General features: G+C 37.8%; 1 long non-coding RNA gene across 1 annotated transcript; it reads right to left on the bottom strand.

The window, feature by feature from the left end:
- Positions 1-12,829: 12,829 nt before the first annotated feature.
- LOC109022472 lies at positions 12,830-21,255 on the bottom strand. Its single transcript, XR_002001364.1, has 2 exons — positions 21,168-21,255; positions 12,830-13,819 (listed from the first exon to the last, which is right to left on the bottom strand). It is a non-coding gene; the product is annotated as an uncharacterized LOC109022472 (long non-coding RNA).
- Positions 21,256-27,879: the final 6,624 nt, after the last annotated feature.

The following is a 27,879-nucleotide window of genomic DNA, read 5'->3' as shown; positions in this document are numbered from 1 at the left end:
GAGAGAAACTAATAGGGTGCTAGAAGGAAGTTTGTCTTATTCAGTAGCCAAAAATAAGCATAATTGGAAGTTTGTGGAAGGGCATCTTATTAGTCTGGGTCTTGATTCAGATTTGTAGTTGTTGTTGATGTGGTGGTGTCTCCTGTTGCATCAGGCAAGTAGGTGGAATGGGGCAGGTGGTCCAGCTAATTGCGTTAGTGTTTATCATGTCTTGCATGGGGATTTTTACATCTAGGCACAGGATGAATGGATGATTAGGAGTTTGGCAAGAATGTTTTGTGGGAAGTAGCCTAGGAGGAATATCACTATTATAAGCATAGCACAAAATATAAAGATAAGAAGAAGAGAGAGCTTACAATGGCAAAACACAGTGTGTATCAGCTTAAACTTCTGAACTCATAGTTTGGAGAAATTAGAGCAGTAGCTATTATCTGAGATCTACATGGGTCACTGAAATCTTTTACTACAGTCTGTGTGCAGACAGCACTTCCATTTCTTTTCGTCTAATTGACAATCAAGAGGAAATTTTGGTCCACAGTCGGGACATTTAGCTTGCTGGATTGTGCTCACTGAGGTGATTTCCTAATACATGATGTGGTTGGTCATTTCAAATACCTTTAACCTCTGACTCTCACTACTAATTAAGAGGTGATTCTGTCATTTTGAAGATGAGCCTTCATCTTTAATAGATTTTGCATATTTCGTAGTAAATTCTCAGCTCTGATTTTATCTCTTTAGTCAAGCAGCATAGAGGGACCCAACCCAGATGTCTGCTAGAAATCTGAGGAATGCTACAGATGCTTTTAGGAATCTCCAGCTTAGCAAGATCTGGCAGAACTTAACTACAATCACCATCCCTCTCCTAGGTGCCAATGCATATGCCTGTCATTCTCAATATTTGTAAAAACCTGCTTCTCAAGTAGCTCCTCATTCAGTTTTGAGGTTACATGGGCAGAACATAAAGTATCATACAGCTGGGCCAAATATCATATCCATTGGACTGCTGGTTATTCCATATAGTTAGGAAGTACATTGTCTGTGTAATATCTAAATCTCTACTTTCTTCCTCTTTCATCTTTTTGCAGCCACCAATTCACCTCTTCTAGGTTTTTTTTTTTATTAATAATTTCTATAATTTCTCTTGAAGACTTAAATTTTGACTTTTTTTTCCTTTTTGTAATTTCTTTTCCCCAGCTTTTTTCTTTTGACACAAATGCTTTATTTATAGCTACCTACTTCATTTCATATGATTTTAATGAAACCCATCTTGCACAGCTACACAGGAGTATACAGCATTTATGATATTTTGACTTACTGATATGAGCAGTAATAGAGGTAGTAGAATTATCAATGACTCAATGTAAACAACTGGAAATAGGAGGAATAAAGTGCAACAAAATGAACAACTGACTGCACCCCCCATCCCCTGTCCCTGACCTGAGCTTAAGGAGAGGCAGAGCTAATTCAAAACTGCGGTTGAACAAATAATCTGTGGAAGATAAAAGCAGTCCTTTGAAGTTATAAAATACAATTTATGCTCTCTTGTTTTCCTTTCTGGCTGTCTTGGAGGCAGTTCTCTCAGAAATGGCTAATCTGCATGTTTTGCTATATGTATTTCTGGCAGCTATGTTTTGCATAGTTATTTAAATGGAGAAAAAGGTTAACTGAGTAAGCGAATGTAATAAAATTCTCCAGTGATAGTAAACACTAGGCCCAAACTGAGAGGGAGAATTGAGCTTAGAAAGCAGTTTTACACTGCTGGCATTAACATGTAGTCTTGAAAACACTGACTGGGCTCTGCTTCTCATATTCAGAGCAGGAGAAACAATGAAGCATAATGCTATCTGAATGTAAAAATACTATACTCCAATTTAGTTTTGAGTAGTATGATCCTAGTGAACAGAAGTCAGGTCAGATCAATTTGAGACCAAAAATCATTTCACAAGCCCACCTCAAAATGTTAAAGCTGTTTTTGCCCTCACAAGGGTATTTTGAGGATTAATGTCCTGTCAGCACTTTGAAAATGTAAAGTGCTAAGTATATATTATTATAACCCTTTCCATTTATTACTTTTATTGATGGTCTCGTGGTTTCCATGACGCTATGTTGATTTGCACGGGATTTTCCTGCAGTGTGCATTTCATCTCATGAAGAATAAAAAAACAAATAGTTCTTTTTAGGCCTTGTGCCTTGTTGGATAATATCCAGTTACTGGGGGACTTGTTTATGACCCACTATCTCTGCTGTGAAAGCCTTACTGCAATACATTATGCAGCTGTTTGTTTTCAACTTTGTTTTCTCAACTGTATAAGCCTCTGCTGCTACTGAGACCCATGTGCTGCTCCTAACTGACTCCTAAGGGGTTCCTGAGTGAAAAGCAGACTTACCACCCACTGAACTTCTGTATTTTTTAGTAGTAGGTGCCTTTTTCTCATAGCTGTTCTGTTGTGTTGAAGGTGTGGGACTGAAGCCAGGCTTGTCAATCATTGGCAATCAGGGAGCATCTTTCTTGTTGAAGTTCAGTCCAGTTTTTTCTGCCTCTTCTGGCATTGGCATTACAGTCAGACCTCCTGGTAGCCAAGCTTTTCTGAGGAAAATTCTGAAATTTATTTCAAAATTTTAGATTTACACTTTGGCTCTGCAACACGTCTGTCTAACTCCCAGCCAAGTCCCCAGGCGGCATTTACTTTTGGAGCAGTTTGCCTCCTCAGCTCTGCTTTCCTGCAGACTTCAGGGATCAAGTTAGGCCAAGAAAAGCCAAAAGCATATTAACCATGTGTGCCTTTTGCTTCCTCTTCTATTGAGACTCTCAGCATGGAGGTTGGCCCTGATCTGTCAACAGTGTTCCCTCAGCTGACAGCTTCAACCAGGTGGGTTTTCCTTGGCGCTCATCTCCCCTTAAGACATAAAGAGCTGTGGAAGCCACAGCTGCAGGTCAGACAGCCCGTCTCTTGCAAAAGGTCATGTGACAGGGCAAAAGTGCAGCAGGTAGTTCCCAAATGCATGGATGAATTGCCACACAATGCAGATACCAAAGCTATCGAAGTCTGTGCTCTTGTGACACTGCTGACATTTTTTAGGGCCTGTATCAACTGCTGTACCTTTAACTATATCTCTCCACATCTTTTTCTCCAGGGGTCCAGGGGGCTTGGGGGTGGAAAAAGCCAGAAGGTGTTGCAAAGAGCCTTGGAACTGCTACCGCTTGTAACCTTTCATGTCCCTTGCTGAATCATTTCACAGACTGGCATCTCCAACACAGGTCCACTTCTTCCATGAAATACACACAATAAACTTTTTATCACATAGAACAGTGGACTAATGTAGGTTGGAAGGGACCTCAGAGGGTCAACTCCGGCTCAAATCCAAGCTAGGGTCACTAGGTAATAATCAGCAGTGTGGAGCATGCAATATGGTTTCTTTTCCAGAAATCTATCCTGAATATTTTTCTACAGCATTTTCTTAGCTTAGTCTTCCTCTCTTTTTCAATTTAGTGAGAGAATAGAGTGCAGAGAGAAGAGATAAGAGGATAAAGAATCTAATGATGCAATCAACAATGTTTTGTTTAGCACCTTTGTGGACAAGAGCAGACGTGATATTGAGGAGTAATATTGAAACAACAAACCCTCAAATCTGATGATTCCTCTAGACAGACAGCACTCCAATTCTGTCAAAGCAATTCCTTCTATTAGTGAGATAAATTCCAGCTGTCCATGCTGGAGGAATAAGTAAAATATTTTAGCGTCTTAGGATGTTGATTAAAAATAATCAAAGAGCCAAAGGCTTTAACTTTATCCAACAAAACTTAGAAGTTTTGTTCTAAGAACAAAACTTGTTCTTAGAACTTGTTCTTGTTCCTTGTTCTCTATGAGGAAGAACAGCCAAGTTTTCCTGATACACCTAAAAGATGCAGTTAATGTATTGAATGTGCCTAGTACCTGCTGTATATTCTTCTCAAGGCATTAACTGCAGACTGCTATGGTCTCATGCTCACAGTATTGGTCCAAAAATGCTGCCATATCTACTTGGAATAGCTTATCTCCCTTCTTCTGTGTGCACTCCATATGACTGATGTGAAAAAAGAGCAAAAGTCCAGACACTAAGAAAAAAAAAAATGCGCAAAAAGGAGCCTTTTTGACAGAATGCTTTTGGTATAAAAAAGGAGTAGGAAGTTGTAACGCAGTGACTGCTCAAGACACAATTTAAGATCTTTGGGCACTGCCCCTTCCACAGGCATTGAGTGTCCCATCATGGTGCTTTGAAGTGTCTGGCATTGTTCCCACCCAAGTCAGACAAGAACAATCAGCTTTATCTCCAAGAGAAACTGTCCTGCTTCCGGTGGAGATCTATCTCTGTGTGTGCTGTCTGCTGAGAGGAAAGAAAAACACTAAGACATATACAGAAGAATTGCATGCAGAGGTACCTTTCTTGCATAGCTTTGTGGGCTGGCAACTGACTTCTTTGGCTGTCAGAATAGTCAACAAGAAACATCATGCAATCCATCTGTATCTTGTGACCTCACAGATGAGTTGATAAATGATGTAAAGTTCAGAAAGTTCCTTGGTCTATGTGTGTCACAGTCCCATGTTTTCCATTGTTCCTCAAGGTGATGCTGAAATAGTGAAGAAATTGAGAGGTGATGCTTGTTATGCCATTCTGTCTCTGAGGTTACAACTGTCATGTCAGATAAACAAAACAGATCTTTAATCTTAGAAGTTCCAAAGAAGAGAAAAGGACACATATTCTCTCTGGGACCAGTTAGGCTCAAAATAATGAGTAAATGAAATAATATTTCTCTGTTGATCTCAATAAAAAAATAAAAAAAATAAAAAAAAAGAAAAATAAAGAAGTAGAAGATGTTGCAGGGTTTGAGTTTTTTGTTTTGATTTGTGTATACATTTAAGGCCATTGTATAACTAATATAATCTAACCAGTGGGATGAATTCTCCACTAATGCCAAAACAGAATATTCAAATCTCTCTCAAAACCAGGAAATTATCTGCAACTTGGAACGTTAAAGATGATATCCTTAGGAGATTGCTCAAATGTATCAAATCCTGAAATGTAAAAAAGACAACATTTAACGTTATTTACTACCTAGAGTAAACCTTAGAGGGGATAACTATATTTCATGTGCCATAAGAACACTTTCTCTTACAGGACTCTGATATCTACCGTTAATTCTGCACCTAATCTTCAGAATTGCAATAGTATTCACTCTTAAGCTACTGTTTCTTGAACTTACTGAAATATCCAGCTACACTGTTTTACAACACTATGGGATTTGGGATCCGTTGTTCTAGAACCATGTTCCCCTACCTGTGATAAGCAGTCAGCTTATCACAGCTGGCCATCAACACATTAAATACTTCTGACAGCAGACAACCATCTCTTTTTTTTTTTACAGTTTTTACAGCTTTGTATTTCTTGCCCCGAAAATTTTTCTTCTTTTCTCCTGAGAAATTTTCATAAATCTGCACTGCTTGGATAGCCATACATAAAAAGTCTTTTCTACCCTTCTACATCTTTAGATGTGTGTGAGAATCCATTTGTTACTAAATCTACATATGAATATGAAGGAGAAGAGAGATATTTATCCATACGCATTTAAGTATTTTGATCTTCTGGAAAATAAGATTCTAAAATCTAACTCTTCACTGGAAAGAATATAATCCTAAATAGAAATGAGTATTGATGTCCAAGGACTGAAGTTTTTCTTGGAGCAGAAGAAGTCCTTCACGCTTTTTCCTCCTAGTGCTGAATTATATTTAACAAGATTGGTGGTCTGAGAAAATATGTCAGAGTTAGCCCTACTGTGCAGATTACATCAATTAGAGAGAATGTTGGGAGGCAGGGGATCCTCTGGTGTTAATGCCTTGAACAGTCAAATTTTGTGCCTATGCATCTAGCAGGTTGAAAAAACACCCCATGGATGGACTTTTATGTTGTGTTACCTGATTGCAATACATTTGCAGCTGACCAAAGATTAATTGTCCTCAATTCTTGTTTTTCAGAAAGGCCGAGACCACATTTATGTTGCCCAAAAATCACTCAGAATCAATCACTGTAACCATGTAAACCCTTTGAGTTTATTTCTGTAAAATATGTCTCTGCTAAATGTTAATAAAAGTATTCAGTCTGAAAAAGTTTGGCCACACACTGGACTTTCAATGAAATAGAAAGCTTTGAATGGGCCAAATATCTGTGTATTTTCAAGTTAGTGCAGTAGCTGAGGAGTGACTGTAGGTTTCTGTCTTACTCCTCACATATAGCATAAAACAAAGTAATAAATGAAAATCTGACTTTCTGCTTTATGGCTATGTAAAAGCATTGAAAGTGACATGTGATGAATGTGAGGACGATTACAAAATCTTCATGTGTAATGCAACTTATTTGGCTGTTTCCTTTTCAAGGAAATCCAAGGAGGGCAGCTAGACTGTTAAATCTGGATTATAAAATAAATAGCATTAAAGGGAGAAGCTAACACTTGACATTATTTCTGCATTCACTATATTTTTCCAGTCTCTGGAGAATGATCAAATCTCCTTCCAAATAGTAAAATATTTAAAACAAAATAGCTTCAATATATATGCCTGTATATGCCAAGATAGGTCAAATGCTTTATGAAAGGGATGCAGGAGTTCACTGTATTTTTCCTTTTACTTTACACATTGGAAGAGACCCAAGTTATAGTATCATAGAAATGGAAAAGACCTATTAAATGATGTGTTTCCTTGCCAGTGGAAGTGTACTTCCAGTGTACAGAACTTTCCATCTCAGGCTAATAGGCACCTACCCTGTCATTTGAGGACTCTATTCCACAGCATAATAAAATCAGTGTTGGAAATTTTCCCTACATCTCAGCCTAAAAATAGATTTGTTCTCTTGTATTGCCTTACACCTGTAAGCCAACCTTTTCTCTGCTTGCTTCTTAAGAGTTCAACTATCAAACTCTTGTAAATTGTTGTGATATAAACTCCAAATCCTGTGAAGTCAAACAAGTGCAAAAGCAAAGTGGAAAATATGTTTTTAAGCTGAAATTCCAGACAAACTGTTTTTATTTACTAGAGGTGAAATATCTTCCTCCTCTTTCACAAAATTTCACAGTTGTATCAGGTCAAAGCTCTTTGGACCAATTCTTACCTTTCTCAATGTCTTCCTGAGCATTTAGATGACTCAGAGATAAGAAGGGCAATATCACTGATACAGTTCTACACTTGCAATAGTATCTCAAATTTCACTTTAGAAACTGCTCAAGAGGTATGTTTCTTTCATAGAAGTCTGCTACCTCGTTTAACATGAGCTCCACTTCAGCTGTTCATAGAAAGAGTTAACTTAGGAAGCAAAAGCCCTAGTGAGCATGTTGTGTGCTGAGCTGGAACAGGTTTCTCCATAACTCCATATAGTAAATGTAGTTTCATGGGCTTTATAACTTGTCTGTTAACTTGTGCCTTCAATCACTGCATTATTATTTCTTTTCTTACTTCTATTTTATTTGTTTCCCTTAAGCTCTTCATGGTAGGTAATGTGGACTGTATACAAATGGTGAAAAAAGACATTTGAAAAGTGCAAAGAAGGTAACAGGCAAACATTCTAAATGTTCATGTTGGAGAAGGGCTGCGTACTTAAGGGGGGAAAAAAAAGGCGCCACCACTGGTTTGCATGGGAATTTGTGGGTCGGCTGCCCATTGTTAAATTAAGTCCATCTATTCATTTTCAAGAGTATTCATTTTCACCATACTACTTACCCTACTTTTTGCAGTGGATACAAGCCAGGTTGGGGATTTACAGCCTTCTATGGCTACTCTTGCCAACACAGAGATCTTGAGAAGGTTTTCAGTGTGCATGAAGAATCTTTAAAACAAAATTTGTTTGCTGTAGGCACTCACTGCTGCCTCTCTTTCCCTTCTTTCTCTCTGCCTCTCCACCACCTTAATTTGTCTGTGGACTTGGCTTCTTTGTTCTTTCATGACTAATATTACCATCTGTGACATTACATATCAAGATAGCAATGCAACATATTAAGTACAGGAAAACCCGGAATGTTTGAGCTCATCCAAGCATTTGTTGCTTAAAGCTCCAGCATTACTTGTAGCCACCTGAAGCATCCCAGAGTTTCTAAAAACACATTGCAATAAAACAGCAGGTTTCCATGTTGTTATTGAAATTGAGATATAAGACCTTATTGGAGCTGCCTTCTTGCAAACAATCTTGGCAACTTACTCGGTTTTATTTCTCACTAAAGGCTCATAAAAAGAGCTTTCTTTTTTATGGCTTTAGCCTAACTACCACCTAGGGCAGCTCATTTTGGGAACTCCCCAACTCACTTTTGTCAAGATCCTGTTCTTTTTGATCAAGTTCCTGCTCTACAATGGAAGCACCATTCCCAGCTCAGACCTATGACCACAGCCTATGTGAGCTATGCCCTCATGCAGCAGAAGCCCAGCAAACAGGCAGGACCACAAACAAGTGCTTATCTCTGCCACCTTCTGCCCTTCTAAGGATGAGGAGGGGGCAGCAGGTGTGAAGAGAAATGTATCAAGTAAAAGAATCTTGAAATGGACTCTTCTCAAGGTGAAAGCTCAAAATCAGAATGGAGGTCTCCTCCTCCTGCTTTTCATATAGTGCTAGACAGATCCACATCTTATTTACCTAATAGGGATTGCAGTAACCACTAAGATCTGATATTCTGAGACAGAGTTTTCCCTCCCATTGCTGATTTTTCAGACATGAGTTGCTTCACTGTTTATCTCAAAACCCATATTTATCTGCAGACATCAACCTGTCCAATTTATCTCTGCATTAATAATTTTTCACTTCAAGTTCTAGTACCTTCATGTGGAATTCAATATTGAATAACTCTATGTTTCAGACTGTATCTTATTTGCATTATTACATTCTACATTTTAAAAGAAAAGAGCTATATCTATAGCACATAATAAAATAGTGAATTGTAAAGATCTGTGTAAGGTTAGGGGAGTTTCTTCATGTCCACATTAGAAGTCTGTTATCTCTTTTCTAATTTATCCAGATTGCCGTTATCACAAGTGAGGTGATAACAAGCTTCCTCCCCTTATCTGTTCCACCTTAGCACCCACAGCTCCTAAGAGCTGAGGAGTTTGTGAATTTACTTCTCATCCTTCCATATACATGTGTGGGTATGTACATTATATCACATTTCTATACTTTTTAATTCCCCTGGATCTGGACATTTGCAAGTCTTTCATGTCTAAAATGACAAATAATCTAGTAGTTTCCTGATTAAAAAAAAAAACCCAAACAAATAAATATAATTATTCTTTCTGTGTAAGTCAGAAATGAGAGCAGTATTTCACAAGAGAGATATAAAAAGCACTATGGTAATGTCACGAGATGGATTTGTTAATTTGATTTGGCATGATAGACTTAGAAAAATACGTAATGGTTGTATTATTCAGAGGAAGGAAAAGGTGAGCTGAAGAAAGGAGGAAACTAGAAGGGCAAAAAAGGGGGAATGACAGCTGAGAAAAAGTGTGCTTCAACAGAAATCCCCTCATCTTTTGCCCTAGGCCTGCAATCGACCCTGCAGGGCGAAAATATTTGCTAGTGGTGACGTCACCAGCCTGTGTTTTGTGTGGACACTGGGTCATTTATGACCACTGTGTTGACATGTTAAGTTGTATGTGATTTATCACTACTGTAGGGTAGATAATCTTCCTATGAACAGGAATTTAGGGATAACCAACATGCACATTAGATGAATGTGTGCAGACTCAAGAGTGCACAAGTAACACTATAGATGAAAATCTGTCTGTATAGAAATCAACAGAAGTGCAGGTGTTGCCCCAAGTGTGCATACATTTTTAGTCCATTGAACACATATGTTGAAATATGTGTGTAACTTACTGCAGTTCTCTGCACTACAGTGAGAGATACAGTGTGATACAGAAAGTGTATTTAATATTCATTTGTGTAAGTTGTTCAGATCCTGCCCATTTCTGTAGCTGATGCTTTAAACACTAAGTGTTATGGAAATACTGACGGTATACACATAGATGACTGAATTAGACATGTGGTTAACTTCTGATGTCCACCCCAAAACACCTCGGGGCCATAGTTAAAGTTGATAGTGGCTTCTGTTTGTGAGCTGTCTTTCTGGCTTGGGTCCATGGGACCCCAGTCAGCTGAGATCTTACCCAAGGAGGTGGGGCTGGGCACTTTCCTCAGTGGGGTGTAGAAAAATCTTCAGCAATGAACCACATTGCTCACCGTCCCTCAGAAGTTTTTTATGCCACTGCTACCCCCTCCCTGTGGCTCCAAAATAGGGTTGATGAGGCACAGGAGACTTTCCCCTTGCTGTGGTTGCTCCTGGCCCCAGGCGCCCGTGGGGCGGCAGCAACCCCTGTGGAGATGGGGCTGGGGAAGGCAGGTGTTGTTCCCACGGCCAGAGCCCAGCTCCCAGGGGGGAAAAGTGGGGGTCAGGAAGTTAGCAAAGGTCAGCCAAGTCCCGCTGGCTCTTCTTAATCCTCTTTTCCACCCACAGCCCCTTGAAACTCCCCTGATTTCTCCCAGTGCGGTGTCTGGGGGAGTTGCTCTACTGCTGCAGGATTCAATTTATTTTTCTCGCTTCCAAACTATGCTTCTGCAGAGTCTCAAGTCAGTTTTGTTTCAGCTGGTGTCGAGCAACACACAGGAGAGATGCCGCTCTATTACAGTGGTTTGTTTTTCTTTTCCTTCCCTTTTTTTAACCTTTTTTTTTTTTTTTTTTTTTACTATTTTGACAGGAAGTCTTGCTCCTTTTTCTCTTGCATAAGTATGAAGTAACCCTGTAAAAACAAATACGATTACTTGTTGTTTACATGTGTAAAAATAAAAGGACAGTTTTGCTGATCAAGTTATGTCTGAAGACTAGAGTTGTATAAAGGATTTATTTATTTGTATTTTTGTGCTAGCCAAACAACAAAAAGAACAACAACAATAAAAAAAATTCTTTTGGTCTACCCAGAATTAAAATTTGTCAGTTTTACTGCCAAACAGCAACATACAAATTTGAAAGAAATGTCATTCCAGGTCAGAAGACATTTCAAGTAGGCTTTTTAACATTGATTAAAGATAAATATAGGTAAATTTCAAAAGAAACCCTTAATATAAAATGAGAACTGGAAAGTTTATGCTTGAAAACATCAATATGATTCTACTTGACATTTCAAAATGCTTCTTTTGACCAAAGAATTTCATTCTGCTGTAATAAAGATTTTTCCTTGCAGGGAAATTAAAGCAAGCTTTTTGAGATCAATGATGCTTCCTTACATAGAAATGGAAAGGTTAGAAAGTGGTTAACTAGCAACCTTCTTAGGTATAGCTGGAGAATGTACTTTTTGGGTTTGGCTTTAAGCAAAGCATCCAGGCACTAAACCAAAATTAAAATACATAGGCTATAGTGTCTAGGGAAAGTTTTATCCAAACAAAATTTAAACAAATTTATGCATTTCACTCAGTTAAAAAAATCAAATAAACAAATAATTTTGCACATATGTAATGGTCTCAAGATTTTGTAATTTCTCTTCTACTTTTAAAACAATAAAACCCAAATGTGGACAAAATCATCTCACTCTTCCCACTCAAAGTGAAGAACTTATTCCAAGTTCTTATGCAGAAAAAATATGTTTCTTAGGAATTTATGATTAAAACGATATAGAATAAGGGGTTTAGTGCTCTAGTTAAGGAAAAATAAACAACTGCATTAGCTAATCTGAGTTCAAATAAACAGATGTATAAGCTGGGCTCTCTCAAAGCAATACAGAACTGAACAGGGACCATTAACACTCAAAACACTTCATAACGTTCAGAGATTAACCTCTTCAAAGCAAAATGTGTCTAGGTCTTGCATTATTGCACTGAGGGAGTGAGTAGTAACACCTCTACATAGTGGCAAGCTGTAACTGCATATTTGCTGAGCATGTATGCTAGTACACAGTGAGGCTCACATGAACTTAATTTTAAAGATGAAGAGAACAAAAAATGTGGTCTCATTTACTGTTTACTGCAGCCAGCAAAGCTGACCAGACATAGTGGTGTCCAATATGCTTTTGTGTCTTAGCAAAAAATTAGAATTTTTAGGAACATTAACTTCCATGTGCCAGAAGAAAGCCCCTTTGAGATATTATCTAAATGTTGTAAGATGGTATTGAGCCTTTCTTATTCAGCACTGTATACAAATGATTGGTGTCTCATTAAAACAATTTCATGATTTTTAAGAATATCTTGGCTATCTGTGCAGCTGGGTTACAGATAAATAGCACAAAATTTGTGCTTTGGTGTATTGTGGATTTTCAAACAGATCTCACAAGCTTCCAAGTCTACCAGCTATTTTAAAAAATCTCAAACCAACCAACCAATTAACCAGAAACCCACCCCCCAAAAAAAAACCAAAAACAAAACAACACATAAAAACCCATGGCTAAAAAACCTAACAAACAAAAAACAGAACCATTTGAACTAGGAAAAGACTGTTGTATGTAGGTCTCAGAACACACAAGAAATGAGGGCCTCATGCAATAGTGTTGATATCCTGATAGAAAATTTAAGACCTGCCTGTTACTGATATGAAATGAGTCTTGTCTTTTCAGGCAAGAGAGAGCGGCAATTCTGACATCCTAGGGTTACCCAAATCTCATTTTCACCTGCCTGGGGACTCTACGTCACTACAGAACCTCACCTCTCACCTGCTAAAGTATTTTTCCAAGCATTGTTTTGCAAATGCTTTAGATTCAAATCAGCACAGATTTCTTTTTATAAATTTTTTATTAAATCAGATTTCTTCATACTTTTATAAAATAATTTAGAATCACTATTTAGCTTTTAACATTTCAGTTTATTGAGGGAAAGGGGGGAATATTTACCATTTTTTGAGATGCACCCAAACAAGATTTTTCTCCTCAGGAGTCCAGTCCAGGTTTTACATAGACTTTGGTACAAGCCAGGCTAGGATTTTGGTGTTTTAGCCAGCACTATGTCATTATATATATAGAAATGATCAATAAGGTTTCTAGTTGCAGAGGTCACTATTAAAACCTTTACAATTGCCATTTGCACATAATTAACGTTACCACACAGTTTACTGTATTCCCCACGCTATGAATGCTGCTGTAAAGATAATTAGGGAAAAGTTAGAATTGTAAAGATTTGAATTTGTGTATTCCTTAATAGAGAGTCTCAATGCTATGATTTAAGGAACTCCCAATAACTGCAGAAGCTCCAGGGGACTTTGCATGGGAAAGGAAGAATAGTATTTCTTTTAAGAGCTTCTTAAAACTTTGTTCCACATATGAAATCCTCTATAGTATGTACTATTATAACCTAAATAATCTGTACTATAACTCCAAATTTGCATATTTTAATTACTTCGTTCTCTTAGCAAAATGACTGTTTCTTCTGTTGGAAGAATTTCGCTTGGAAATTTCATTTTCAGGATTCAATAAAAATAGCTGTAAGAACTCCTGATGGGCTTGAGGTCAGAGCTTTTAAACAGGTTTCCACATTTGCCAGTTTTTACAGTCCATTTTGAAAATGTGTGCAAGTGGCAAAGAAGCCCAGCTGCGCTGAAATGATAAACATGATGTGGGATGCTTCAGACTGTGGATGACCTCTTCAAAACACAGGAATGAATCTTGACTTCTCAGGCAATAGAGAGGAGCAATTCTGACATCATAGGGTCTTCCTGCATTGTTCTAGGTGGATACTTATGTTCTTCCAAAACATGGGTCCATGGAATGTTCACTTTTCAGTAGAAAGCCATAAGCTATTTCAGCTGAGATGTGGTATCTCTCCGTTATCCCACAGCCTGCAGTGTAGACAAGTCCAGAGTTTATTTGAGATGTATAAACATAACCACAATCCAAAGAGTTTCATTGTTCAATACAGTTTTGGGCTGTGTTTGCAAACGGAATTATAAATTCCTTTCCATAAAAGCACCCTAAGGGTAACAGATGCCTAAAATATACTGGCTCCATTATCAAGAAGTAGACTATCCAAGCTGAATACACAGCATCAGAGTTTACTGTTTTGCATATAATCTACATTCTTAACATTTTCCTGGAGTGTTGTTAGTTTGGGTTAGTAGGACTTACTGTACTCTGAGCGTTGAAAGATGAATAGGCCTATCAACCGAACGGCACAATAAATTTATTAGGCTGCACACATCGTGCTCCACCTCTCTGTCGTTCCTCATCGTGTATAATGTAGCCTAATGCAATATGGCAGCTGTTAGCAGAAAAATGGTGCAGCAGCCATAAAAAAGTGATTTATGTCTAAGTACCAAAGCAGCTAATATTAAGAAGCTGGTGTTTGGGAGGGCAGCGAACAAGTGAAATGTGAAACACAGCATATATATATTCATGAAACATAGGAAGCTGTGAAATGTTAGACTGACAGTGAAATTTTCCCTGGGTATCCACTGTAAGGTCAGATTAATAAAGGGGGTAATTGGTGGTGATGGTTGTGGATGTTCAGAGTTGCCCACATGTCACAGCTGCTTATGCTGGAGTATCAGAAGTATGTTAAATGCATCTCCTGACGGGAACCCAAAGATCCTTACTACCAAATGACATAAGAAAGGCTAATTTAAGGTGGCAGCTGACAGAAAGAAAAACATATCAAGCAGGAAAGTTGTTCTTAGCAGCCATTATGTAGAGTGGAAACAGTGGGATGAGAGAAATAATGTGGGCCTCATTCCTCCGCTGCATTTTTCTACTGGTGTAAATCAACCAGTTTAAGGCTGCAGTCACAGATTATGGATTTCTCGACAGATACTGAGACTGCATCAGAGAAAATTCTGTCTTTACAACTCTCCTAATGTGACTAAACATGATCAAGTTATGTGTTGTCAGTTTTGCCACTGAATGATGTAACAGATTAATATAAGACACGGTGAACTATGGCTGTCACGTCAGATTAATCCTTGGTTTCTGTTCAATGTATTCTGTGTGTATATATACTGAAAACTCACATATGTCTATATGTATATACTCATGCTGCTGCTAAGTGTGATGTTTTTGGTTCAGTGGGTGGCACTCTTCCTTCTCAGTCAGTACTAAACTAGTTCTTCCTCCCATGGTGCTTAAAGCATAGTGGAATATGGTCGGGTCAAAGAGGTTAATAGCCCTACTTTTGTGAAAAGTGCCATGGAATCTCTCTTAGTAAGCAGTGAGAACCTCACATTAACTACCCTCTGAAAGAGAGCCTGTGACTTGCTCAGAGTTACAAACTGGGGTGTTGCTGTAATGCAGAAATAGGGGGAACCATGCTATGTACTTAAGTGACTGAGTTGTCCTGCCCCCACAGATGCAGTGAAACTTTGCTTCTGTGGATCTACAAAATCATACCAAAAGGTAGTATTGATGGAAAATACTGGAGCTTTTCTTCATCATTTTTTTAAAAATAAATATGAAAGAAGCTCTCACCTGGATGTGTTGTAGTCATGTCGTAAATAATTTGGATGGAGATTTCTCAGACCCTTTGCTGTCATATTCTGGATTCAATAAGTTCTGAACAAGTTCAAGCACATGAAACCTGTGGCAAAATGGCCACATTTTGTGTTGTTGCTAGAGGCCTTGCCTTGGAGAAAATTCCAGTCCTTTTAGGAAAGGGCTATGGGATTCCTAGCTGCTATGCTTTAGATGTCCTAAAGTACTTTCTAGCCACTGGTTAACCAGGAAAGAAATTATTCTAACAGAATGTTTTATGCTTTGAAGTTTTGATCCTATCCATGGCCAAATGAAACAGCCAGGAGGACTCTATTTTGTGCAGCCCTGTTGAGTTCTTGCCCTTTTCAACTCAGTGTGGCTAGAAACTTCACACTGGCAGTTATATGAGCTTTCTGGACAGCCACTGAAATTTAGCTATCAAAGTTTGTGTGGGTCCAGGACTAGGTACTGGTTTTGCAAATGCCAGCAGTGTCTTAATATTGTCCTAAAGAGGCTTATACAACCACAGATCATTTCTGTACCTAACTCCACAGAGACCCAGTAGGTCACTGCTAACACTGAACTTTTCAACTGTGATTCAAATCACATTGAGGTCCTCAAATAACCATTATCCAAGGGCATCAATCTTGCTGTCCTCTAACATAGTGATGGTGAGTTTCCTGAAGATGCAACTGCAAATGTGTCTTCTCTCCCCTTCTCGGTCTTTCTGTCCAGTGCCAAGGAGACCCTCTTGTGTGTTCAGAAGAGCCTAATCTCTGTTAGCCCATTGGTGTTGAATTCTGCCTCCACAAGCCACTTCAAATACCAATCGTCAATCATTTGGGATTCAAATACCAATCATCAATCCATGCTATCATCTTTAATTTTTCAGCACTGATTTATGGCCGAGGAAAGGAGCATGCCCTGCATTGCCGTCACTAGAATTGACTGACTTGCTGCAGCAACATGCCAAGGAACTCAGGCTGCCTCTGTACCCATGAGTGGCTTTTTCTTTGCCCTGTGCACCATGTGTAGGGAACCTGTAGCTACTAAACATGGCAAAATAGCTTAGGAACAATCCTAGCAAAAGGTGTACCTAGCGCAATAGGAATTCTTAGGAAAAGACTTGGGAAGGACAGAAAGATTCATCCCACTGTCTCTGGGATTGAGACACCTCTTAATTGTGTCTCTACACCATAACTGTTTTCACAACCTAGATGATTAAATTCTATTGTGAAATTACGGTACCATACTATTAAACATAATTTTTTTCAGCAGTTTCTCCGTAATCTCTCTATTGGAGGATATGAAATAATATCTTTACATTTCTGGTTTTTAAAAAAATCATAAATCCCTATGTTAGACAATACTGAAATAGTATTTCTATATTTATTATGTTGTTCAGTCACTACTTATCCCTTGAAAATTGCGATTGTTTCAGAAGTCCAAATTAGATGTTCAGCCTTAAGACTTATTCCAAGCACACAGCGATTTATCAGATAATAACACCCCTGCGTTGGTATGGCCTGTTACCTGAATAGATTCCAAAAACTAAGTACAAACCATGTTAGAAATTACTTCAGCTGTCATTACTTTGTGGTATTCAAGGTGAAATGAGGTAATTTTTAAATAGTATGAAGTAAGATTGCATAATAATTTAGGTCAAAAAGTGAGTAATAAGTCATATAGCTGAGATGAGCAGAATATAGTAAGTGTAGAACTGCAAATACAAGGCATGCCTATCATAATTCTAGGTCCTATTAAACTATCCATTTCTTGAAGTCCAAGTAAGAAAAAAATGTTAACACTTCTTCCAGGAACTGTTCTTACAAAATTTGATTACAAAGGGTGATTTGTATTTTTATGGGGACTGAGTGAAACATCTTTAGAGATACAAGGTACAAGCAGTATACAATTATTGGAAAGCTGAAGAACTTTTCTCATGAGGTACAGCAGTTATTAAAACTGCAATAGAAAGAAGCAATTCCTGCCCACTACAGAAGGATCTCTTTGCCCAGTTATAAAAGGCCGTGTGATACTGGAAGATAAAGCAATTTGGGCAAATTAAAGCATCTACTTTCTTGCATTTCACTTTTGGAATGGGTGAGCAACACACATGGATCAAAGCTAAGGGCTTTGTTTGTGGCTGCAATCTCTACCATTTGTCTTTTATATGCCAAATCACACAAAAGCATTCCAAAGCAAATTTTGCCAAATACTCCTGATCTTAAAGGATTATGATTAGGTTAACTTGTTATTCTATATAACTATTTTACTGACTCATCATTTTTATTATTTATTTGTTGTATTTCAGCTTGGGCAAGTATGCCATTGGAAAGAGTATGTTTCTACCTAAGAGTATGCTTTCTATCTTTCAGTGGCAACCTATGCTTTGGTTTTGTGTCCTTCCCACTTTACATGAATCACTAAAGAAATCCTTTACTTTTTAACAACTACCTTTGTAGATTAAAGACTTCCTTTGATGGAAGCACCATAGCCACCTTGTTTGCAAGACAAGGAATGGGAACACATGTAGCTTTCCATCTAAACAAATAAGTTTATATGCAGCTTTATTTTCAGATCAGAACTTAAAAAATCTGTCTTGTTCTGCTTGCCATATCTTAGAATACTTCTCTGACTTCCTGCCTATTCACTCTCTCACCTGACAAAATGCATAAAAACATTTCCAGGATCAGTATCTTAAGTAGCTTTACATGCTCCTTCCACCCCAGAGTTTTCCTCAAGAACACCCTGAACATCCTTGCAGTAATTCTAAATTAGGGAATTTATTTGACAGAACTGAGTTCCTGTGACTCTCTTCACATCAGCTGAAAGTACCTGAGCTTGGGTCAGACATCAGCTTTTCAAGAAGATCTATGTTGTGCTTATGTACCTTTTTGGCTTATGTAACTTTTCACTTTTTTGTATATTTTTTTTATTTTTTTTGCTTTGACTGTGTTCAAGTGTTTCATAATGAAGGATATTTCTGCTCTTGTTTATTCCAGAGCTTGTTGGTCAAACTGGACTACATCAGAAGTAATCGAAATGTAGTAACTCCAAATCTCTTCTGGTGTCGCTAAGATCAGGTCTGACTCACTTCTCATATACCTAGTCTTTAAAATCAAATCTGTTCTTTTTCTCTTTAAAACTGTAATTTTATTCTGCTGTACTTTAAATTGTAGTATTACTTTGAAGAAAAAAAAAAATGACATTTCAGGCTTCTATATTTGTCTGACAGTTGTTTCTGTTGCAGAAGTGCTCATTTTATAAGTTAAAAAGCTGTCTTTCCTAATACTTTCCTAAAACTTAGACCAGAATGCACAGGGTGTTATGATTTGAGTTATTGACACACCATCTTGATATTCTGCAACCACTGTAGGCCATTTTACATTTTAAAGCCTCTGTTTGCTTGCACCACCCTGACTTCTTCAAATCATGCCCCTGGTAACACTGGCAGACCTTTTGCATTGCATAAGCATGTTACAGGTCTAAAGGATCATATTATGCAAGGCAAACATACACTTCAGTAAAAAAAAAAAAAAAGGCAGCTCAGACTTCAGGTTTGAATGGCAGGAATCACAATTATTAATAACAGTAAAATTTCCTTTTTCTATCAGAAACAAATAAGGTTCTATTCAAGGTCATTCTTTGGGTGCCAGATTTAATGCATAGCACTTTCAGCACAGAGATCTGGCCACCACCAAATGAGTCAGGAAAGCCTTAATTTGCTCTCAGAGGAGAGTCTAAGAAAATTAGAACAGTACCTTTCAGTTTGGCAGAAGTGGTGGTGTGTTCAGCTGCTTTGTCAGGGAATATGCTGCTGAGGGTATACAGGCAGGAGTTGGCAGAGAAAGGGGTTAACTGAAAATTACTGATGTAGGACATTATAATGGCACCAAGCAAACTTCCACATCTCCTTGCAGTCAAAGGTCTGTCTTTCATTTTCTTTTATAAAATATCTCAACCCATTTAGCTTTAAAAGTACAACTTCTGTCACATTGAGAACAAACACAAGGAACAAAAACTGGAAGTTGAGAAAAATTTTAAAAAGTGGAAGAAACAAAGAAAAAAATGAAGACATGAAAGAGTTGTGTTTATTTTGGAAAATAAAATAAACCAAAACAAAAACACCATCTTTCCCTTCCCTCCTTGCCTTCTTAAAAATATACTTGAAAATGCAATGTTTGGAAAAATCTACACATGTCTAAATTTAGGGTCTGTGTTTCTTTACTCTGCATTTCTTTATCACACTTTGCTCATCCATATATCATTTTGTAGAAAGTCTATGTGGCAGGCTGATGCATGTCTTACTTTATAAATATTTATTACCCACTGGTGTATTCCTATCTTTGAAGTTACAACCACTTCTCCTTTTCAGTCCATGTTCCATCCTTTTTCTTATTAAAAAAAGAATCTTGTCAAACAATTTTGTTTATGTGAAAATGCTGCGAAGACTAGCTTTGGTTTTAGCCTCATCTTTATTTTAGTTTGCCTTGCTTCCCCCCTCACTTTTCTTTTTAAAAAGCATAGGCCTGGAATAAGAATGTAAACAGCAGGATCTCGGCTGCTGTTGCATGAATGTAGCAAGGCAAACCTGGCCATTCATAGGCTCATATGCCCATGGATCTGTCTCCACAGGGACTCCTAAGACAGTAAGGAGGACTTGAGCTTGAAGGGACTGGCCTTTGAAGAAAGTTCAGAGACAATCATCACAGGCTGTAGCTGCTCAAAAATGAGGATAATACAGTTTTGTGGTTTAACAGGAAGGGATCTTAAAAACATATTTAAAAACAAAAACAACAACACAACAACCACCAATAAAACAAAACAAACAAAAAACACGCAAACAAACAACAACAAAGACCAAAACCACACACCCAAAAAAAATCCCCCCAAAAAACACCAAAAGCCCCAGAAAACCAAAAAACAAAAAAAAAACCAAACCAAAGCAATCCCAAAACAGACAAAAAGGGCAACAAGAACCCAAAACCACCAAGTATTTGGCTGTGTCAGAAGGATAACCAAACTGTCTGGTTTGCTACAGCATGAGTGTATTCTTGCCTTGTTATGCAGAGTGAATTCCCTCTGTCTACACAGGATCACTGTTTTCTCATAACCTGATCCACCATGTTATTCTACCAGAGAAAGTGTGGTAAAGGAAGTATTTTACAGTGCTAAAAGTGACATACCTAAGTGAGAATCAGCAAGTAGCTTTTCCAATCAGAAACATGATCACTTAAATTTATGTCTTATTTTTCTTCCCTATCTCTGTCCCTCAAAAAAATTTGCATGTGAAGAGTTTGAGTAAGCTGGACTCAGAGCAAAAGAGTGGCCTAATTGTTGTCTTGACCTACTTTTACCCCAGACACTTAAATCCAGGGGTTAAACCTAGCTTCTTTTCTTCTGGGTAAACACAAAGGAGAAATACTGACCAGATATCCTCAAGAAGTAAAAATCACACTAAATTTTACTGGCAAGCTATGAAAAATCAAGGAATTTTGGCAAATTATTTAGTACATCATAAAGCACTTATCATGGCATAGACTTAGCCCAATCAACGTAAAAACCTTTAAAGCCATTTTCATGTTACCTTCTGTGGAAGGAGAGTTAAAGAAGAAGAAGCAGAGAAAAACAGAAAGAGAGGAAAGATATAGAAAGACAGTCATATAACCCCTCAACTCCTGGGTTCCTCCGATGTAATGGGTAGAAAACTCCAAGAAGCCTTACCTACTACCAAGAAGGTACAGTTAAGGAACAACATTCTTGCCTCATGGTCAGGCTTCTTACTGGCTCATCCTGGCCCTTCTTCCCAGGTGGGATTTATGGTCTCTTGCCCACTCAGGGGCTGGATTAGGCAAAATTGGGACTGCCTCCAGTGTGCATGATTGACAGACACTGTGGGGCCGGGGGTATGGGGGACAGGGCACTACCTCACCAGAGCAAAGCCTGACCCATGCCCTACTACACACTCCAAGAATCCCAAGATGTCTAGAGAGAAATTATTCTTTTCAATCTCTGACACCTACCAAATGAGAGTTTCTGTTTTACCCTGAAGTCTGCCATTCTCCTTCGATACTCAAAACCATGTCTGCATTTTCCAGCTACACCAACCAGTCAAAAAAAATGTTTAGCTTCCTTTTCTTACTGATAATGTGCATTTAGCTCACACTGATCATTATAATGCTCAACTCCCATTTCTGAGGCACAGTTCATTTCTGTGCATGCAGCTCAGTTCTGTGCAAGTGTTCAAGGCCAGGCTGGATGGGGCTTTGAGTAACCAGGTCTAGTGAATGGCATTCCTGCCCATGGCAGGGGGATAGGAGCCAGATGATTTTTAAGCTTCCATCCAATATGAACCATTCCATGATTCTATGATTACTGATATTCAGCTGCTCTTTCATTATTTTGTGAAGTTCTTCAACAACTCCATGCCATCAAGCTTTTTCTCATTCCCTTTTTCAGATTTTCATGCTTACAACACAGTCCCTAATGCAGAGCTAGACATTAATGACATCTCTCCTTTTCTCTCATCTGTTTTAATTAAAACTATTACTTGTGTGCTGTCTTCTTTATTGCATGATAGGTTGGTTTCTTTAGGAAGAGTTAGGGGGGTATATTTGTAACTTCCTCCTGAAAAATCCAAACTGACTGTGTCAATGTGTTGGGGGGTTACCATGAACTTGTTAATTCCTTCATAGAAATTAAACAGGTTTTCCATATAGCAAGCACACATTTACCCTTATTGTAATTTATGTTATCTGATCTTTTAGCTCATTCTTAGATATTATGGATTTTGCAGGCTGTTTTCATTCTTTTGCAATTTTATCTAATATGTTTTTAGAATTACTTACTGACATTTCTGTTCAATTTTTCCTCAAATTTGACTTTTTCTACTGTCCCATCATACTGACTTTTGGTCTGTTTTTAGTACTGTGACTCTACTGCAGTATCCCTAAATAGTCTGCAATCTGCTCTGAAATATTCAGCCATCCCTTTTAGCCTCTTGAAGTCTTCATTAAATTTTGCTTTTTATTCTTCTGCTGTAGCAGAAGAAGGTGGAAAGATGGACAAGTACAACTTACCTTCTTCCTATTTCAGAACAATATTATGATAATAGATTATTGAGTTGGGTTATGCAAAGAAGTTTCTTCTTTTCCTCTTGTCCAGATGCTCTCTGAAGAAGACATTTGTGGCAGCAAAAATATCAATCTCTGCGTCATGACCTGATGTGATTATTATTGCCCAGGAGTAATTGAAAACACTCCCCTGTTGCTGTGTTTTCTCTCTCTGCAGTCTTTCTTCTTTTCCTTGGATGCTACAGACCCTCTCAGTACCTGGGTGGGTCACTGGCAGGGCAGGTCTAGTACTGGACTGCTCTTGTTTGGACTTGGAGTTTCTATTCGTAGAGAATGTCTCTTATTTGTTGACATAATTAATTTATTTATCTGATCTGTCTTCTTCCTGACCAGACATGTGGGGGTGGCATAAAGCTCCAATGCCTGAGGGTACTTTCTTAGGCTATAGAAATAGGAATGGAGGAACAAAGCCTGAAGCCTAAACCTAAAGACAATTTCATCACAATGGCTGTGTACAAATGACCAGGCTGCCCACTGAAAGCGTGAGAAAGGAGTAGGATTTTTATGAAAAGGTATGCATCTGAAAGCATGCCAGATTTGAACCTGATTCATACTAAGGTAGTTTTCCATTGCTGAGAAGGGCCTGAATTGCTTGTGAGGGTTGTGTCATCTGCTAGAAATTAAAAAAAAATGTAATAGTGTGGTATGTCACTTGTTAACCAATCTGTCTGCCCAGACTCAGATTTCTGGCCTCTGAATACTCTCCTGGTGGGAAAAGCAATGAGTGTCTGATGTCTGAAAGTGGTGCTGTGTCTTCTTCCTGATTTGTGCCTGATTTGTCCTGATTTCTCGGGCTGACATGACCTTGAGTCGGTGAAGAAGACACATAACTCATCTGAGAACCAAGATTTAGACTTTTGAACGGGCTCCTTCAGTAGAAAGACCCTGTGAAACTGTATAATTGCATTCTGTAACTGGAATTTCTTTACTTCTAGACAGATTTCAGTTATCTTCATATTTTTCAAAGGTGTTCAACTCTGATCACTCTCATATGTAGTTCAGTGAGGTACACATATTTTCTGCCACCTTACTTACTGCTCCTTTATACTCAGTGATCTTTCTTGGAAAATAGGACTACGTTTTGCTTTCAGTTAAGCCACCCAGGTCTGTAACACCTGTTCTGTAACACCCACCTGCCTTCGTTAAGATCAAGCCAACTGCATCCTAATTCAGCCATCAGAGGCATTCTTCTGTGTGTGGAGGAGCAGTCTGCTCAAGAGCCCCTCTAGGGATCTCCACTAGTATCTCTTGCCAACTTTCCTCTGAATGTTTTTGTTTGAATAAAGCTGCTATATTGTTTTTGTCTGCTGTTATATGACATTCTAGAAGCCATAATTCTGTTGGTATACATTTCTATCTTCTCAGAAACAGTAATTTGCTAATGTAATAGAAACTGTATGAGTCAGATATAGTAAATAATTCATAGAATTGTAGAATGACCTAGGTTTGAAGACACCTTAAAGATCATCTAATTCCCTGCCATGGGCAGGAACACCTTTCGGTAAACCAGGTTTCTCAGAGCCTCATCCAACCTCACCTTGAACACTTCCAGTGATGGGGCATCCACAGCTTTTCTGGGAATCCTGTGCCAGTATGTCACCACCCTCACAGTGAAGCATTATTTCTGTCATCTGATCTAAATCTACCCTGTTTAGTTTAAAGCCATTCCCCTTTGTCTTGGCACTGGAGGCTCTTGTAAAAAGTCCTCTCCAGCTCTCTCGTAGCCCCCTTTATGTACTGGAAGGCTGCTCTGAGGTCTCACAGGAGCTCTCTTTTCTCCAGGTTTAAAAACTCCAGCTCTTTCAGCCTGTCTTTGTAGGAGAGGTGCTCCATCTCTCTGATCATCTTTGTGGCCATCCACTGGACTTACTCCAGCAGGTCCATGTCTTTCTTATGCTGAACCCCCCAGAGCTGAACACTGTACTCCAGGTAGGGTCTCACAAGAAGGGATTAAATTTGTCCCTGTGTCTGCCATTCAAAGACAAACCCGTTCCCTCTCACAGTATAGATACTGTCTAGTCACATGGACCTTTTTCCCAACTCTTTCACTTTTGGTGGCCAGAGTCAATGTCTATTGGAGGGAAAAAGGAAACCTTATTAACTTAACTCTGTAGTGCAGGGAATATTTGGGATTCTCTAGCAGATAGTGACTTTCTGCACTATCCTGCACAAGTCAATGCAATTTTAGCAAAGCTGATGAGAAACAATAGTAGACAGGAGAGATGAGACTATATGGTGACATTAAGTGATACAGCTCTTTTGAAACCACGAAGCACCCAGAGGTCACAGAAGTTGGGCAGCAGGTATTTGCAAGCCATGGATTTGATCACTGTGCTATACTTCTATCAGCAGTATAAGGGAGGACAGTCACTCTGACCCCTACGCAGTACTTCAGTCTGTGTTTGTATTTCCAGGAGACAGACAAACTTAAGTAAGAAATGAATCACTGAGGGCAGCCAAAACTTTGACTCTGTTAGCCTGTTGACAAACATGGAAAGAATCATGATATTCACTGAAACTAATCCAGTGACTCAATAGCCAAAGCAGCAGTGTGAAGATGCTCCTCTAAGGTATGAAATCCACACTGAGTAGAAACTATCCATGTATCTTTTTACCAGAATAATTTGGTATTATCTGCCTTTGTATATTATTAACTTGGTCTAATTTGTTTAGGTTTGTTTTTTCAGTATTAGCATATTGTTCTACCTGTGAAAAAGGCAGCTCTTAGTTCTCCACTGTTCTTTTCAGATGGAGCATTTCAACAGGTTTATACAATAGCAACAATTCTCAACAGCATTCTTAAAGGAAAAAGTAAATAAAATGGCTGGAGAAAATGGAAAACACTTGGATTGCACTATCTAGTATGGCACTCTCTGTCATAACAGAGAAAGGATAGCTCTCAAGTGTAAGGATCAGTTGTACCAGGTTAATACACTAGCAGTTGGAATCAAGTAACTCTTATGGTTTTATTATCTTACAGCAACTTCCAAATACAGTTGGATTTGTCTTTGCTGGCAATAATAATCATAGAATCATCTAGGTTGGAAAGACCTTTAATATCACTGAGTCCAACTGTATGAACAGTGATCATAATGAAGGGAAGAAATATTCAAAAATGTCTTAGTGGTCTCTGAAACAAATGCTTTCTCTTGCACTGATTGCATTGACTTTTTATTTTTTTTTTTAGATATATTTTCATTAAAAGAAAACCAATTCAGTTCTCCAGGCTTTGTAGAAAGGCTTCCAGTGCCTAATTATTTAAAGACCTGCTGATAGCAGTGATGCTTGAGCACCATGCAAATAATCCATTTAAAGATCAGTTTCAGAATTCTCACCCCACTGGAATGTAGCATGAGTCCATTCATCACCATAGGAATGCAATGACTGGTGAAAATCCTTCATAAATTCACTCTACTTTCAAATATGAGGATACTCAGATAATTTCTCATTAAGAGCAGGAATCAGATGCTTGTTATCAGGCCTCTGATCATTTAATCTGACAATTTATCAATTTATAAATTAACCCATGTTTACTGACAGCTTTCCAAATTTTTTTTCTTAGTAATGAAAATTCCCTTTTATCTGTGTAAGCATCTAGTACTGGATTATTTCAAGGGAATTGTGGTGATAATAGCTGAAGACCTAACAGTCTACAGGCAAATGGAAGTTGCAGTTGGCTTTAGTTTTTGTACTCCATGTGTTTCACAAGGAGAAGTGAACAACCTAAAATTCCATTACTTGTTGGGCCATGAATTCAAATGTCCATTTAACATACTCACTCTGAAGAGAAAGATATAATGCTGTTCAGTCCAAAGAGATATTATTTCCCAAGTTCCCATGAATTTCCCAACAAGGAATACATATTAAGGAATGATTACACAAGGCTTGGTGAAACTCCCTTTATTTATTTCACTTGTGTTGTTGCTGCTGTTGTATAAGAAAGAGCAAAATAACAAAAAGAACAAAGTAAAATAAAGTAACAGCTGATCCAAACATTTTTAACATGTTGAAATCCCATTCCAAATGCAAAGACTCTTTCTTTCTGCCTTCTCTTTGCATTGATTTGCACAAGTATTTTCTCTGTGAGCCAAATACATCTCTGGTATAACTTCACTGAAGTCACTGGACTTACACCAGAGGTGTTTTTGGTCCTCTCTCCTGGGTAAATACAGTAGGAATAAATTGGTCACGCAGGCAGAGTGTCTGGCAATAAGTGCACTGAGTGGTCCTGGCAAATCAATAGGAAAAATCTAAAATAAAAAGCCCAAATAAGTCTTTTACTTAATATAGGGCCTAAAAATCTACTGGGAGCTGCTGAATACTGCCCACTAACTGTACAAAGTATAGGTAGCATGCCTTCCAAATATCAAAATACCAGACGGAATGCCGTGAAAATAAATAACTTCTAATATAAACAAATGAGAACATATCAAACTGTTACCTCTTTAAACATAATGTAAATAAAAAAAATACCAGTCCTTCTACACAATAAATATTAAGAAACCATTGACATAGTTGAAATGTACTCATATAAATTAACAACTTTAATTACATTAGCCAAACAGACATTGGTTAAAGCACTGCATGTAGTATGCAAAATAATAATAATAACAACAATAATAATAATATCAACAACAAAACACAAAATGATAAAAACAAAATAGGCTTCATAATATCTTGGCTTTCATAATTTATATATATGTATATACATATATATAGTTGCGTGTGTATATATATATACTGTAGACATATATATAATATGTATATATATAATATAATACAATGTAATATAACATAATATATTATATTATGTCATATTATATTTTATATATACATATTATTATGAAGATATATCTATATACATATATATAGATAATATATATGTGTATATATATCTTCAACCCATTGTCAATGTATTGTTTTAGAAAGTACTTAAATACAAAGAAACCCATTGAGAATTAACAGATTCATTATATCTCAAAAAATAAATAGCTATAAAACCCAGAAGTGCTGCTTGTTTCAGCCCATGAAAACCTTGCTTCTAGTTGTTCACAAAAGATCAAGTTATGATTTTTATTTACTCATGCTGAAAACGTTTTACTCCACATGTAATGCAGTGAGAGCATATGGGGGAGTAAAGCTTTTTTCAGTGTAAGGAAAGGGATTAGCATCTGGTTCTTATACTGATGCACACTACTGACATGAGGTTTAACTTAAAGAACTTAATAATTTCCATTGTATCTACCTACACTTCAGAAATAGATTTTGCTCAATATATTGGTGCTGACTGGTAGCATTTTAGG

This window comes from Parus major, chromosome 2, assembly GCF_001522545.3.
Source record: "Parus major isolate Abel chromosome 2, Parus_major1.1, whole genome shotgun sequence".
NCBI lineage: Eukaryota > Metazoa > Chordata > Aves > Passeriformes > Paridae > Parus > Parus major.
This window is presented reverse-complemented; position numbering and strand designations above follow the sequence as displayed.